This window comes from Erigeron canadensis, chromosome 4 (genome assembly GCF_010389155.1).
Source record: "Erigeron canadensis isolate Cc75 chromosome 4, C_canadensis_v1, whole genome shotgun sequence".
In the NCBI taxonomy this organism is placed as follows: Eukaryota; Viridiplantae; Streptophyta; class Magnoliopsida; order Asterales; family Asteraceae; genus Erigeron; species Erigeron canadensis.
The window spans coordinates 20,095,516-20,101,539 of record NC_057764.1 but is presented as its reverse complement, the minus strand read 5'-3'; the positions used below and the strand labels follow the sequence as shown (position 1 = coordinate 20,101,539).

The 6,024-nt window shown below is 28.2% G+C and overlaps 1 long non-coding RNA gene across 1 annotated transcript; it reads right to left on the bottom strand.

Moving 5' to 3' along the window:
- Window positions 1-3,671: 3,671 nt before the first annotated feature.
- LOC122598587 lies at window positions 3,672-4,399 on the bottom strand. Its single transcript, XR_006323656.1, has 3 exons — window positions 4,155-4,399; window positions 3,911-3,967; window positions 3,672-3,792 (listed from the first exon to the last, which is right to left on the bottom strand). It is a non-coding gene; the product is annotated as an uncharacterized LOC122598587 (long non-coding RNA).
- Window positions 4,400-6,024: the final 1,625 nt, after the last annotated feature.

Sequence of the window (6,024 nt, the reverse complement as noted above, 5' to 3'; positions counted from 1 at the left end):
AGTTTTGCCCACAAAGTGTTTGATGAAATGTCTAAACCAAAATGTATGTACTATATCAAATTTGATTATATACGTATTTACTGATTCTATCATACTTTAGATCTATTCTAAAATTTGAATTTGTTAAATTTGTGTTTTGTAACTTTGTTTGTGCATGATTATGTATTGAGTTTTTAGTTACCTGTGTGTTTGTGAATATATGTCTATAATCATATTTGATTATGTGTTGATAATTTAGTGATTTTTATTTTTGCAACTTTATGTCTATAATCAAATGTTATTATGTATAGAGATTTTAGAGATTTTAATTTTGTAACTTTGTTTGTACAATCAAATTTGATTTTGTATTGAGTTTATAGTTACTTATATGTTTGTGACTATATGTCTACAATCAAATTTGATTATGTGTTGATATTTTTGGTGATTTCAGTTTTTACAACTTTATGTATAGAATCGAAGTTGATTATGTATAGAGAATTTAGAAAAAACAAATGAGTTCCATATCAAGAAACCTATTCAAAATCAAATTTGATTTTATACATATGGTGCAAACTTATACAAAATCAAATTTGATTTTGTGCACACATTGAGACAAAACAAATAAGTTCCATACAAAGAAACTTATTCGAAATCAAAAATAATTTTAGGCATACAGTGTAAAAAGCTATAGAAAATCAAATTTGATTTCATGCATACATTTAGACAAAAAAAAATGAGTTCCATAGAAAGAAACCTAAACAAGATCAAAATTGATTTTGCGCATACGGTTTCAAAAACTTATACAAAATCAAATTTGATTTTGTGCACACATTGAGACAAAACAAATGAATTCCATATCATAAACCCATTCAAAATCAAAATTGATTTTACACATACAATGTGAAAAAGCTATACAAAATCAAATTTAATTTTATGCATACAATTAAACAATACAAATTTAGTCCATCGCAAGAAACCTACACAAAATCAAAATTGATTTTACTCATACGGTTTTAAAAACCTATACAAAATCAAATTTGATCTTGTGCACACATTAACACAAAACAAATGAGTTCCATATCACTAACCTATTCTAAATCAAAATTGATTTTACGCATACAGTGTAAAAAGCTATAGAAAATCAAATTTGATTTTATGCATACATTTAAACAAAACAAATTTAGCGCATACCAAGAAACCTACACAAAATTAAAATTGATTTTACACATACGGTTTCAAAAACTTGTACAAAATCAAAATTGATTTTACACATACGATTTTGTGTAGACATTGAGACAAAACAAATGAGTTCCATCCGCTCCGAAATGGGTGTATGTTTTAGGGTTTTAGAATGCGCCCCTCCCCCTCTGAATGAAATTTGATTTTCCATGTCCCTCCCCTACTAAATCCCGCTTTAGGGATAGGGTTTCAAGGTCGAGGGTTAACCAGGCTAACCCTCGACCTTCAAACCCTAAACTAAAACACGGGGTCAAAGGCCCTGTGATCACACTTCTCCCTCGGATTCGCTTTTAGCCCCCAAGGGTTTAGATTTTAGGGTTTAAGAATAAAACTTTTATAAAATGTATGCATAAAATCAATAATGATTTTGCATAGATTTTTAACATTATACATGTGAAATCAAATTTGATTAGCAATTAAGCTTTAGTTTAGGATTTGAAGTTGTAGCGTTCGCTACAACTTCAAACCCTAAACTAAAGCGCGGGGCCGAAGGCCCCCGTGATAAAGCTTTAGTTTAAGGTTTGAAGTTGCAGGGTTAGCCACTTTAAACCCTAAACTAAAGCGTGGGCCGCAGGCCCCCGTAATCACACTTCTCCTTGGAACAGCCCTTAGCCCCCAAGGATTTAGCTTTTAAGGTTTTAGAATGCAACTTTTCTAAAATATATGCTTAATCATAAATGATTTTGCATTGATTTTTAACATTATACATGTGAAATCATTTTTAATTAGAAATTAAGTTTTAGTTTAGGGTTTAACCCTACAACTTCAAACCATAAATTAAAGCGCGGGGCCGAAGGCCCCCGTGATAAAGCTTTAGTTTAGGGTTTGAAGTCGTAGGGTTAGCCGGCTAACCCTACGACTTCAAACCCTAGGCTAACCCTACAACTTCAAACCCTAAACTAAAGCGCGGGCCGCAGGCCCCCGTAATCACACTTCCCCTCGGATTAGTTTTTAGTCCCTAAGGGTTTAGCTTTTAAGGTTTTAAAATGCAACTTTTCTAAAATGTATGCATAAAATCATAAATGATTTTATACTGATTTTTAACATTATACATGTGAAATCATTTGTGATAAAGCTTTAGTTTAGGGTTTGAAGTCATTGGGTTAGCTGTAAGACTTCAAACCATAAACTAAAGGGCGGGGCCGAAGGCCCCCGTGATAAAGCTTTAGTTTAAGGTTTGAAGTTGTAGGGTTAGCCGACTTTAAACCCTAAACTAAAGCGCGGGGCGAAGGCCCTCGTGATCACACTTCCCCCTCGGATTTGATTTTGAATAGGTTTAATGAAATTCCATATATTTACACAAACAAATGAAATTCCGTCAAATTTGAGTTTGAATAGGTTTAATGATACCGAACTCATTTATTTTGTCTAGATGTATGAATAAAATCAAATGTGATTTCGTATGGATATTTCATATTGTACGATTAAAATCATTTTTAATTTTTAAAAGGTTTCTTGGTATGTAACTCATTTTGTTTTGTGTCAATGTTCTATTCAAAATCATATATGATTTTGTATAGTTTTTCGCCAATGTATGCGTAAAATCATTTTTGATTTTGAATAGGTTTCTAGACTTTATGAGTAAAATCAAAAATGATTTTGAATAAATTTTTTTTAAGGAAGGCATTTGGTTTAACTCAATGTGCTATACAAAATCATATATGGTTTTATATATGTTCTTGACAACATATGCGTAAAATCATATATGATTTTGTATAAATTTTTCACACTGTACGCATAAAATCAAATTTGATTTTAAATAGGTTTATTTGTATATAACTCATTTGCCTTATGTCAAATTTATACATAAAATCATATATGACATTGAATAAATTTTTCATAGCGTATGCTTAATTTTGATTTTGAAAAAGTTTATTTGTACGGAAGCATATACAAAATCATATATGATTTTGAATATGTTTAATGATATCAAACTCACTTTTTTTTGTCTAGATATATGAAAGAAATCATATATGATTTTGTATAGGGTTTTGACACTCTATAGGTAAAATCATTTTTTATTTTAAATGGTTTACCTTCTTTGTATGAACTCATTTGGTTTTGTTTCAATGTGTTATAAAAAATCATATATGATTGTGTATAGGTTTTCCACTACTAGAAAACTGGGCTTCACCGACGGTCAAATCCGTCGCTAATCCGTCGGTAACGGCTATTTCCGACGGAAAATATCCGTAGGTAAAAACCCCGTCGGTAATATTTTCTGACAGATTTAACGATGGAACTCAAATTTTACCTACGGAAATTTCCGTCGGAAATCCGACGGTGAAACAATTTTCCATATTAAATAAAACTATTAAATTAAATATTTTAGCTATTAAAATTAACATCATATTTTGTTGGTAATCCAAAAAAATATAAATTATTAATCAGAACTAAGATTAAGATAAAAAAATATTCATTAATTTATATAAATATTTTAAGAATATACATCATTACAAACAAATAACATCACAACATATATACAATTTATTGCTAAAAGGTAAATCTCATCCTAAAACTATATATTTAATTTCTTCTTATTCCACCAATATTCCAAGCTTCATATTCCCAGATCTGAAACATATACAAGAACATGAAACCAAATAAATTTTTAAACCCATATTAAATATCACAAAATATTTAAAATAAAAAAAAAATAGAACATAAAATTTATTCTAGTTTCTATTATCACCTGAAATACAATCACTTTCTATGAAATCTTATAATTCCAACTTCAAATCCTTAGGATCTGAAAAGAAAAAAAAAAGAAATAGGATTTTCAAGTATGGAAAAAAAAGTGAATAAAGATATACATAACTTTTGTTTGTGTAGTTCAACCAAATAAACTATATCTTCGGTCATGTTTTTGCTATAATTTATAAATCTATACAAAATAAAAAATAACAATTAAATAATAACCAAAAAAGAACTTAAACCCGAAATATGATGGCTGGTCAACATGGATTCGATGGTAGTTTTGAAGTATAAGCAGAAAGGTAGTATAGGTTTTAATGTTTATGATGGTTTTATAAATGTATGATTTTTGGTGGTGGAATTTTTATGTTGTTGAAGATGAAAGAGGCTGCCAAAAGAAAAAGAAATGAATGTGAAAAAAGAGGATAAGGTTCATAGAATCTTGTATGTAAAAATATATGGTGGAGAGATTGTCTTGGGATATGGAGTTAAGTGTTTGGAGGTAATGATAGAGGGAAACGAAATTTTAAAACTTTTTGTAGTTTTTCATTTTCATGTCCATCTTGCCATATCTAGAAAACAATACATTAAATCAAATAAAAATTAGTTTATGTAATTACAACATTAACATAGTCTTACAATGTATAAAATATTTTTAAAAAATATTATAACTAAAGACTAATAGCCGCTTATAGTAAAAAGTTCGCACTTTTTTTTCAATAAAAAACTATGCAAAATTAACTTAAGGTGTAGATTAATACGAGTACTAGATTTAGACTCGTGTCAAATATACGAATTGTTTATGACATATTAAAAATAAATATAAATTTATGCAATCCAAGAAAAATTGTGAAAGGACAAATCAGTGAACTCAAATATAAAAGATGTAGCAAAAATTATAATAGAACAAACCGTAAATTGAAATACAATTACTAAAACATTGACGAAAACGTTTAATTTGTTCGTCTATTAATATCATGTCAAGGGTTGTTATTGTCGTAAAAGTTTTATTAATATTACAATTTAAGAAAGTTTTATACTTTTTTTCCCTTATATATATTTATTTTTATATATAATTGTTGATAATTTATTAAGTTATAATTATAAATATATTGAATAATTTATAACTATAGTTTAACGAACATTAACTGTAAGCAAAGTGATTCTAGGGTAACGGTCTTTTACCGAAAAACTGTAAGCAAAGTGAGTTTTATTTATTAAGAAGTATTTTTTTTATATTAGTTGGTTTTATAGGATAAACATGAGTTTTATATTTTATATAGTTTATTTTAATAAAAAAAAGTGTAAATTACATTATTTTTAAACAAATGAATAAAAAACACAAACATGAAAGTGAGTAATGAGAAGTATTATCTTAATGATAACACTATGACCACAATTGCCAAGGATGAATATGGTTTTAATATTAATTGTAGTTGAAAAAAACACGAAACAATGAAAAATACGAGTTTCACGCGTATACCATAAATATAATTAAGAATTTATATATTTTTTAATTATGTACAAAGTTAATAGCTCCATCATTAGGTTTCAAAACAAAACAACTCAAAATATATAATTATCCGTCGGTAATCCGTCGCTAATACCGATGGATTACCGACGGATAATTGTACATTTTTGGTTTCAAATCTATAAACTTGTATTTTTCAATCTAAAAGACAAAAAAAAAAGTTGTCTAACTCTTATACTCCGTAATATGTTAACAATGTTGTAGTTTGGTGTTGTTTAGTATAATTATTCAAATGCTACTTTGGCGAAGCAAACTCAAGAAAAGAAGTAAACATGAAAAGTGGTAGTTTTATGTTATATCTTATGATTATCGATGCAAAGTATCATAGAAAAGATGTTAAAATGGTTACAATTGTCAAGGATGAACATCGGATTTAAATTAATGATAATTGTAAAACGTGTGATGACAAAAAAAACACGAGTTTGTGAGTCCAAACAACCTGTAATTACATATTTGTATGGTTTTTTTTATCATGTACGAAATTTATAAACTAGAAAGTTAGTTTCCAGAGCTAAAAACTAAAAACTTGAAATTAACCGTCGGTAATCCGTAGCTATCACCGACGGATTACCTACGAACAT